The following is an 11,578-nucleotide window of genomic DNA, read 5'->3' on the forward strand; positions in this document are numbered from 1 at the left end:
GAGGGGAGCCAGGGTGGAGAGGACTCAGTGGTGGCAGCAACAGCGGTGGCAGCGGCAGGCCGGCGGAAAACACAGTTACACCTTTTAAAAAGTCAGGAGGGACACCTGGGCAGCATTCCGAGCTCCTCACCATACCATGCAGCTCATGGCCCCAGCACTGGGGAAAATCAAGCCTCATTGTTTCTGACTGTGCAGACCAGTGGGGGTTGGGGAAGAGGCAGAAATGTCAGTCTCTCAGCAGAGTCTGCTTGTTTAAAGGGCCCCCACAGTCCTGAAATGTCCACAGATCCACCCACTCTGGGAACAACAGCCAGGGCAACGGCCAGAGAGGCACCAGTCCCATATGGAAGTGGGAGAGGTGCCTGGAAAGGGGGGTGAGTGCTGGGCAAGTGGCATTGTTCCCTCTCAGACCCATCCCCCCCACACAGTGCCACAACATGGTGAAATAGGTCGCCCTGTACTGACAAATATCTAAGGCTTCCCCCACTACAACATAACAGGAGTGACAACTCTACCTAAGACACAGAGGCATACAAACACAGGAGCCTGTCAAGATGAGGAGACAGAGAAGTATGGCCCAAAAGAGGGAATGGATCAAGGTTCCAGTGGAAGAATTAAGTGATGAGGAGATAGCCAACCTAACAGATGCAGAATTCCAAACACTGGTGATAAAGATGCTCACAGGCTTGACAGATATGCTTGAGTACGGCAAATGCATAAGAGAAGAAGTGAAGGCTATGCTAAGTGAAACAAAGGAAAATCCACACAAAACCAATGGGAAGGGAAGAAAATCAGGGTTCAAATCAATGATGTGGAACATAAGGAAGAAAAAAACAGTCAACTAGTACAGAATGAGGAAACAAGAATTGGAAAAAATTAGGAGAGGCTTGGGAACCTCTGGGACAACTCTAAATGTGCTAACATTTGAATCATAGGGGTGCCAGAAGGAAAAGAGGTAGAGCAAGAAATTGAAGACTTATGTGAAAAAATAATGGAAGAAAACTTCCCAAATTTTGAGAAGGAAATAGACATACAAGTCCAGGAAGCACAGAGAGTCCCAGATGAGCTGGACCCAGAGGGAACCACACCACAACACATCATGATTAAAATGCCAAAGGTGAAAGATAAAGAGAGAATCCTAAAAGCAGTAAGAGAGAAGCGGAGAGTTGCCTACAAATGGGTGTCTATAAGACTATCAGCTGACTTCTCAAAAGACACTTCACAGGCAAGAAGGGACTGGTAAGCAATATTCAATGTGATGAAAAGCAAGTATGTACAACCAAGATTACTCTATCCAGCAAAGCTATCATTTAGAATGGAAGGGCAAATGAAGTGCTTCCCAGACAAGGTAAAGCTAAAAGAGTTCATCATCATCAAGACATTATTATATGAAATGTCAAAGGGACTGACTTAAGAAAAACAAGATCAAAACTATGAACACTAAAATGACAACAAACTCACAACTATTAACAACTGAATCTAAAAAATAAAAACAAAATCCAACTAAGCAAACCAGAATAGGGATAGAATCATAGGTATGGGGATGATCTGGATGGTTATCAGCTGGGAGGGGGAAGGGAGAGAAATGGGGAAATGGTGCAGAGACTAAGAAGCATAATCGGTTGGTACAAAATAGACAGGGGGAAGTTAAGAATAATATAGGAAAGGATGAAGCCAAAGAACGTATATGCACAACCCATGGACATGAACTAAGGGTGGTGGGATTGCTGGAGGTAACAGGTGTACTGGGCAGAGGAGAGCAAAGGGGAAAAATATTGGGACTACTGTAACAACATAAAAAAAAAAAAAAAAAAGATAAAACAGCCAACCAGATTGAGAAATGAACTAGATGTTGGAACTATCAGACAGGGACATTAAGACAACTATGATTAATATGTAAAGGATCTAGTGGAAAAAGTAGACCACATTCATGAACAGATGGGAAATTTTAGCAGACAGATGGGAACTAAAAAAGATTCAAGTAGAGATCTTTATAGATAAACATGCAGTACCAAAGATGAAGAGTTTTTTCAACAGATTTATCTTCAGGTTTGACACAGCTGATGAAATAGTAAACCTAAAGATGGATTAACAAATTTTCAGAATGAAATACAAGGGAAAAAAAATGTGAAGCATGCAGGAACTATAGAACAATATCAAACATAAATGGAGCAGAAAAAAACATTTGAGTATATAATGGCCAAGAATTTTACAAAATTAATGGAGAAGTTCAGAAACTCTCAAGCCAAATAAATAAAACCCAGATCCCCCGCTACACCGAAAGTGGAGGGAGATTATCCAAGCAGGAAGGGATGACTGGAACTCGCATCGCAATTCAGCATCTTGTCCCTTGACTTCTATACACCATTGAGGGTCCCTCCCTAGTTATTACTGGTGTCTTCTCACTGGCAATTTAAGACTCTTGACCCCAAGTGTAGATACAGGAATCTTCCCTTAGTGCCAGCCAGGAAAAGACTAAATGGGATTACCTAAGCCAGACACAGGACTGCATTTCTCAATTTGTGTTCAGTGTAAATGGGAAACATTACTCCTGTCGGATGTTCAGCTGGGGGGAAGAAGTTTCTTTGTCAGTTTCACCATACACAATAAAAGCTCTGGAAATAGGGAGGTAAAGAAATCTCTTCAATCTGTTGTTTCCCTCGGGTTCCTTTTTTTTTTTTTTTTTGTATTATATATTATGTCTTCACAGAATGAAAACTATAGAAGGATAGAATTTTGTTTTTCTCATTCATCTCTTAGAACAGTGCCTGGCAATTGTTAATCTATTCAACAAAAAGTTTTGATAAATTTCATTAAGTGTACATTCTAGTGGGGGCATGTGGATAGCAAAATACAAACAAATGAGAATATTAGTAAGTAGTACCTAGTACAAAGGAAATAGAATGAGGCAAGAGAGAAATAAAGACAATGATATACCATTAGAAAATATTATTTATAAATTAGAGCTTGTTCTTTTCTCCCTTTTTCCTGGCCTACCCCAAAGAGTTCCACTCTTTTATAAGGCACCAGATCAAAGAGTAGGAAGTCAGACTAGGTACTCTTACCCACTTTAGAGACTTGCCTCTTCCCAAGTCAGATAAGACCCATGACTGGCTATAAGGGGTTTTTAAAGGACCATAACAAGATAGACATTCATCATCATAACTCATTCAGCAAATGTTTACTGAATATTTTCTGTGATCAGGCACTGCTAGGAATATAGCAGTGAACAAGACAGACTAAAGCCTTTGTCCTCATGGAGGACAGGGACCTTGATTTTGTTCTGTTAATATTTTGGGCACATTAAGCTCTGGTTCTAGAAGAGAGGAAGGCTTATCCTCCCCACCCCCTACCACCACCACCACCACCCTCCTTTTGTTTTATTGTCTTTCCAAAGGCTATCTACTTAGTTTTGTAGTTATAAAAAGGAGAATATTGTCTGGGCAGCTCAAATGTAGTTAATTTGACTTTTTATGGAATACTAACACTCCCTGTATGTATCCAGAGTTGAGGTCAGCGGAGAAGCTTTTCCTGAAAAATGAGAATGAAACTTCCATTGAAATTCAGTTGTAGTTTGCTTAAAAGATTTATTCGTAAGTCTTCTTCAAACCCCTAGATTTAGAAACCTCTGTAAAGTATTTCCAATATAATTTCATTGGGAATGATAGAAATGGTAAAGCACTTTCCCACTCACCTTTCCTTCTGGCAAGGCCTCTCTGACAAGGAATATTGCTTTATCACTTGTGCTGAATAATCACAGAAGGCACGTTACAGCCACACTAAAATTTTCACAGTCTGGAGATAAATTAGGCCACATATGTGTTTGCTCAGCTCCACCAACACAGATGCAATGCGTGCTTTGTGCTTTGTTAAGGCAATGATGTCATTTTAGCTATGTGAAAAATGACTTAAAATGTGGTTTGGTTTTAGTTGAGCTGTCAATTTTTATTTTGTCTAGCTTTTAAAAATGTATGTTTCATGCTTTAACATGCACCAACAGTTATTTCTAAGTGTTCCATTTATTACTAACATTTTTTGAAACTTTGGATAAAATGGAAATTAAGACATTTATTCCATAGCATTAATTTATGATCTTTGTGATCAATCTCTTATAATTTGAACATGAGCAAAAATGTGAGAATGATGAAAGGATTTTTAATATGATAGCTCCCCATAATTGGTGTCCAACTGGGGGGTGCTTTAACACCCTTTGTTTTTCTTTAGTCCAGCTGGATTTCAGTTCAGCAAACATTTGTTCAGTATTTTGTAAGGAGCAAAAGTGAAAGGTCTGCCCTTGCGTCAGGGGTTAGAAACCATACTGGGCATCTTCACACATCCTTTTGTACATGTGTACAGAACCAAGTCTTTGAGAGGAGGGGTAAGTCTGAGAATCTGTTAACTTGGGCAGGAGAGACTATTGGCTTAGGTTATTTCTAACAGATTTTAGCTTTTTCTCACTTATTGGAATGCTTTGATCACTTGAAAAAAGTCCTGCCACTATGAACTAAATAGCATGAAGTCAAATGGTCATCGTTCTGGAATTCTTCTCCTCTCCTCTTTAATTTTTATTTAGGAGCAATGATGGAAAAGATTCCAGAAATAGAGGGGTGTGGCTGTGAAGGTGGACTGCAATCATAAAGTTAGGTAGAGGAGAAACTGGTCAAGTGGTTCTATGTCCTCTCAAGAGAATTAGTCACTTTCTTTACCCCATGCTCTGCTAGACCCATGGTAATCATCCATGAAAAGAGGAAAGGACCTTTCTTTCCCACCCCAGCCCTATCCCCAGCAAAAAGTATTAGTACCAACACAGATCCATAGCAAAGTGGCTTTGGAGTTTGGTTTTCGTTTCTGAATGATAAATTGAGTGATTTCTCCACTTTACTCTTGTATGTGGAAAAGAAACTAAGGACATTTTTGTTTACTTACCTATTTATTCTGCAAACATTTGAGTCCTCTGTAAAAGAGATAGTTCTAGAAATGGGATCAGAAATAAGACATGGATCCTACCTTGCTACATAGTATAGAGTGATTACTAGGAGCCTGTCATGCAATTTGGGAAACATGGCATACAGATACACAGTGAGCAGAGAACATAACAGATAATAAAGTGCTAAGTAGTGCATGTGTAGTACATCAGTTAACAAGTAATTATAATACCTGAGTCAGATATTGCTGATATACCAGGATACAGATATTTTTTAAAGGTTTATAGTTTCTGTGTTTAGAGGGGAAAGAGCAAGTATTACAGGTAATTTAAACATAAACTGCAAATTTTTTTGTTGTTCGTAATGTCCTTTTAGCAAATTTTTTTTTCAATGTGATGTATTTCAACCAAAAAAATGGAAAAATAGATAAAGGCTATTTATTATGAGAAAAACTAGATGAAAATACTGCCAAAACTACTGCTTCTTCCCCAAAACCTAATCCAAAGCCTACTTGCTTTCTGCCTTGGGGAACTGTTGTTCCACGCCTAATTTGGCAATAAGTAGTTTCCTGACCTTTAGCAAATCACCTGATATTTTTAAACTGAAGTTTTTATCTTCTGTCCAAATCTCTTCTCTTCCTCCTTGCTCTCCAATCTTCTTCGCACTTCACATCCTGGTTGTCTCCAAGGACCCTTCCTGATTCCTAAACTCCCTTAGTATTTTGTTATACCTCTTTTCTATGATACTTACCACTTTTCTCTTTGTTTTGTTTGTTGTTTTGGTGACAGATTTGAAGTTGTACAGGGTAAAAATAAAGTTATTGAAAATGCCTGCCCTTCAACAAAATAAAATGTCTGTGCTTTAACAAAATCAAATGCCTATCCTTAAAGTGCTGTGTCATATCGTATTTCATTCATATATTCACACCAATGGTGACAGACCTGGGTGAAAGGATTAATATTGGAAAATAGACAGTTTCTTAAATATAAAAGTTGTTTATCTTTACCCTTTAAAAATACTTAGTACAACATTCGTTGACAGTATATATTGTATATGTCCAATATAAAGCTTTTAAGGCTCGGGTTTACTTTTGTCTGAAATTGGGAAGTATGTTAGTTTTTTAAAATGTTTTAAAGGGTTCATGTCAAATTAGATTGCATGAAACACTAGAGACATATACTATGTCAGCCCTATCTAAAACAAACTACATGATATTTTTAATGTTTTTGGTTTTTATTCTACCCACAGTAAGTGATTTTTAGTGCAATAAAACAACCGGATTATCTGAAAAGCTCAGTTGCCTGAATTATGGGATATTTTTATTTAAAAAAACAAAAACGACAAATGAGGCTATTTTATTGCAAGCTAACAGCTGAGCTTTACTTATTTAAAAAGCACTTCATGTTATGGTTTGGGACTTATGAGCCTATGTACTGTATATGTGTGTGACTGAGTTTAGCAGACATTGTTCATTCCCAAAGGTTGAAACAAAAAGCATCCCCAGCTTTTGAGCAGTTATTTAAGACTTTCTTGTACAAGGAAGTTTTAAAACATCTTTCTGAAAACTGAAATAGACTGGCTGTCAAAGAAAGTATTCTGATTCTTTCCTCTATAATATACTAACCGATTCTTGACTTCAACATCAATTTTATGAAAAGCTGCTCATGTTTGATAAAAGTTGCTGCTACTGAGCACAAGAAGGCATGCTTTGCATTCTCAGACAGAAGATACTTATTTAGCACTGTGGGGGGACAATTTTCTGGAATATATAAAAATATGTGCTCTAATCACGAGATAACTTTTATGTTCTATTCAGTGTAGGTGTTTTATCTGTAATAGTGGGAGAATAGTGTTAGAACTTTGTAATAGCTGTACCAAATAATGGCCAAAACCACTATTAGCACTTTCTTGAATGTAGAAACTTCTTTCGTGTGTTTCCAGCTTTATCTGGCATTCTTTTTAACAGTTATTTTCTAAATTGAATATGATTTTGGACAATATAAATGGTGACTCTGCAAAATCATCAATTACCTGAAAGCTTATGTTAACTAAATTGGAATCATTTCTTCATATATTTCCCATATTTTTTTTTTTGACAGCATCACTGGTGACTGCCATAATTGTAGGTCCAGTAGTCAGATCATCTTCCTTGACCTTTTTGCAGCTTTGGACACCCTAATCTTTCCCTTCCTCCTTAGGCTTCTTGGTCCTGTTTACTGACAACCAGCTCATTCTACTTTGCTTGTTTCTCCTTCTTTCCCAACTTCTAAATATTGGTGTGCCCTGGGGCTTAGTACCTGAATCTGTTCTCCATCTATACTAACTCCCTCAAAGATCTGATCTCTTTCATAGCTTTAAAATCTTCATTTTGATATCTGATAGGTAATTTAAACTTCATATGTCCAAAACCAAATTCCTTATCCCACCCCTATCCCAGTTAGTCATGCCCAGTTAGTCTATCATCAGATCCTATTAGGTTCTACCTTTGAAGTATATCTAGTATAAAACTATTTCTTACCACCTCCACCAGTAACAAACCACCATTATATCTCTCCTAAGTTACTGCTCTTGAAGAAGCCTCTAAAGGACTTTTACTTAAGGAATTTTAGCCAACTGATTACTGTGGTTTTCTTTCAAACTTTCTTTAAGCAAGCGTTTATTACAGGCTTCCTTTTTGCTGCCTTCTATGCTATTTACATAATAAATCCTGTCACTTCTCTGCCCAGATCATCTCCTCATCATATCTCAGTCAGAATAAAAGGTCAGAGTCTTCAACGGGGAGGGATATGATTGCGGGAGAGGGGGTGGGTTGGGTGGGGGAGAGAAATTGGGAGAAAAGGGGACAACTGTAATTGAAAAACCAAAAATAAAAAAAATAATAATACAAAAAAAAAAAAAAAAAGGTCAGAGTCTTTGCATGGCTCTGGCCACTTCACTGGCTGCTATATCCCCAGGGCCTTAATCATTGTAGGCAATCAATATGTCAGTGACTGAGCAAATTATTGGCAAATATGCAATATGCTTTGGGATTTAAAAATAAAAGTTAAACTTCAAATAGTTTAGCCATTTCAATAGAGAAAAACTATATACTGAATTTTAAAATTCCCTTAATATTCAACTTCCTATTTAGCATTTACTAAAAAACTATTTCTTTTATTTCCCAAATGATTTAATTTGAAATCAATTTATCAAACCAAAATGTATTCAGAAATTTATTTCAAAGATATAGTTGAGTTTTTTTGAGAGATTTTAACCAACTTGTTTGTTTATTTGTTTTTTAATGTCTTAAAGCAAGTATTCATTAGGTGGCCCTTTCTTACTCTTCAATGTATTATGTAGGTATGTTATTAAAATAGTAATTTAAGGTTCCTGTCAAAGCTAAGTCTTCTCTATTTGTTATGAATCAATTAATTGAATCAATCTATTTATGTGTCCACCTGTGCATTGACATTTTGGCCTTAGTGAACTGGACATAGTAGTAGATGACTTAAGACACTGCCTTGAGTATACTGCCTTTAGTTTCTAAGTCATTGATCAAATATGATATTTCTTAATTTTTTAATTAGAAGTTATCAGATGATATATTTTTAGCAGATCCAGAAATTGTAGATAGAACCACCCTTCTGTTTCCTTCAGTGTACCATTATATAATTATTACCTGAACCAAACTACTCAGACTACTGGAGTGCCTAGTCAGCCTGTTGGTGACTTGGTTCTTTATTGAATGAATAAACAAAAAAACATATAACCATGTCACATTGTAATCACTACACATATAAAATTCCTTGAGTAGCATAAATATGCTTGGAAATCTCATTTGATTCAAGAAGATGACTCAAACTAATTTTACTTAGTTGATAATTAACATACACAGTATCGCCCTGACCAGTGTGGCTCAGTTGGTTTGACCATTATCCCTAAACTGAAAGGTTACATGCTCAATTCCTGGTCAGGGCGCTTACCTAGGTTGCAGGTTCAGTCCCCATTTGGGGTGCATATGAGAGACAACCAACTGATGTTTCTCACATTCATGTTTCTCTCCCTCTCTCCCACCCTCTCTTCCCTTCTCTCTAAAATTGATAAGCAAGTTCTTGAGTGAGGATTTTTAAAAAAGATTTAAGATACACAGTTATTTAAAGTCCACACACGTGACTAAATTGAAGTTCTCAGAGACGATACTCATAAGATCGTGTTCTCTCCTTTCTTGTAATATCTTGTCAAGTGCTTTTTATTAAGTGAATTCCTAATAGATATTGTTGAGAAACTTCTATGTCAAGGCTATTAAAAATTTATGTAGTTTACTCCCTTCTTTAGAAATAATATCTCCATGTAGGGATCTTCCTGTTTGTGTAACTTTATTAATGTCCTCTGTCCTTGACTCTCTCCTTCCATATTGCTATTCAGTCTTTGCTTATTTAATGTTTATGTTTTCTGTGCTCTTTAAATATTGTCACCACTGATATAAGATTGTTGTTCTCATTATATCACATATATCGCTTATTCCAATCAGCATTTTGATGATAATGCAAATGTTTTCCTTTGTATATTTCTTGCTTTTAAGGCCTTGCTTACTCTATTTATCCAGCCATTCATTCGTATAACCTATAAGCCCTTATCCTAGCTTAGTTCATTTTGATCCTGGTATTAACATGATCACTAACTAGGCTCTGTTGCATAATAACAAGTCAGAATTTGGATTGTATAATATCAGCTACATAATGCATCATTTAATCATTGATATTAATTTGGAAGTGGAAATAATAGTACATATTGCATATAACCACATCATGTTATAATTTCTATGTAGAGTTTTCTTTGGTAATTTGAATGTGATTTTATTTAGCTAATGACTATTGAAATGTAACAGCACTTTCTCATGCTTTATTCCATCAATTAGAAATACTTTAGGCTAGAGTTCCTTAAAATGTGCTTTTACTGTTGAGATGTTTGAGATAGTCATGAATATCTAATGACAAATTTTTATTGCTGAATACAAGGTATAATTTTGATGTTGATAGTGGTTTTTCTTAGCTTCATTTCAGTAGTCTTCTGGTTTTTTTTTTTTTTTTTCTTCTAAATTACTTCTGGACTAATTTATTCTCTAAAACTTGCTAGGGCTGCCTTTATACAGGTAATATAGAGTTCTAATCTGATATATCATCATAACCAGGTAGGATAAAACAGATGCTAGAACTTGAATGCTAGGTTAATGAGTTGGGCTTACTCTTCAGACAGTGTACATGCCATGACCATTGATAATATACATCAGGAAGATTAACTTGATAAAATGAGAAGTGAGTAGCATATATTGAAGAATAGAAAGCAAGGAAGTAGAGAGTCCAGTTAGGAGTTCATTGCAAACAATAGTAGAGGTTATGAGGATCTAGACTTAAGAGATTTCATTTTTTAGTTAGAATAACCTGTAAATATAAGATGTGATTATATGTGGGAACAAAGAGAGTAAAGTCAAAAGTAACTCTAGGGCCTTCATACATTGATGGTGGTAATTTTACATGGTACAGACACTGTGGAAATAGTTTGGCAGTTCCTCAATAACTTAAACATAGAAATACCATATGGTCCAGCATTTTCACTGCTAGATATATACAAAAAAGAAAAAAAAAAGATGTTTAAACAAAAATATATACATGAATGTTTATGGCAGCACTATTCACAATAGACAATAGCCATAAGATGGAAACATTTGAAATGCCCATCAACTGGCAAATGGATAAACAAATGTGCTATATTGATACAATGGAATATTATTCATCAATAAAAAGGAATAAAGTACTGATATAGTGCTGCAGTATAGATGAACCTTGAAACACGATAGGCCACATATTATATGATATAAAATATCTGGAGTAGACAAATCCATAGAGAAATAATGAAGTCTGAATTTGCCAGGTATTGGATACAGTGGGCAACAGGGAATGACTGTATAATACAGGTTTTCCTTTGGAGATTATGAAAATACTTGGAAACTATATAGTGTTGATAGTTTCATAACATTGTGAATATTGCTAATTGCCACAAAATTATTCATTTTAAAATGATAAGTTTTATTTTATGGGTATCTTACCATAATATCCAAAATAACTATTAAATTGATCGAGGTTATAAAAAAAAAGTAACCCTTTCAGCTGGCACCACCATCTCCCAGTAATTTGCCAAAAGAACTAACACAAAGGGAAAGAAGAGAGGTACTCTCTATATGCTCTATATGCTCTCTAGGTCTTTTAGAAAACATGGAGTTGTTGTTCCTTTTGCCACTTATGTGCCAATCTACAAGAAAGGTGATATTGTAGACATCAAGGGAATGGGCAACATTCAAAAAGGAATGCCCCACAATTGTTACCATGGCAAAACTGGAGGAGTCTACAGTGTCACCCAGCATGCAGTGGGCATTGCTGTGAAAAAACAAGAACAAGTTTCTTGCCAAGAGAATTAATGTACGTATTGAGCATATTAAGCACTATAAGAGCCAAGATAGCTTCCTGAAACAAGTGAAGGAAAATGATCAGTAAAAGAAGGATGCGAAAGAGAAAGGTACCTGGTTTCAGCTGAGACTCTGGCCTGCTCTACCTGGAGAAGCACACTTTGTGAGAACCATTGGAAAGGAGCCTGAAGTCTCCCCGTGGGGGCATTTG

Source organism: Furipterus horrens, unplaced genomic scaffold (assembly GCF_987537825.1).
Source record: "Furipterus horrens unplaced genomic scaffold, mFurHor1.1.pri manual_scaffold_2, whole genome shotgun sequence".
NCBI lineage: Eukaryota > Metazoa > Chordata > Mammalia > Chiroptera > Furipteridae > Furipterus > Furipterus horrens.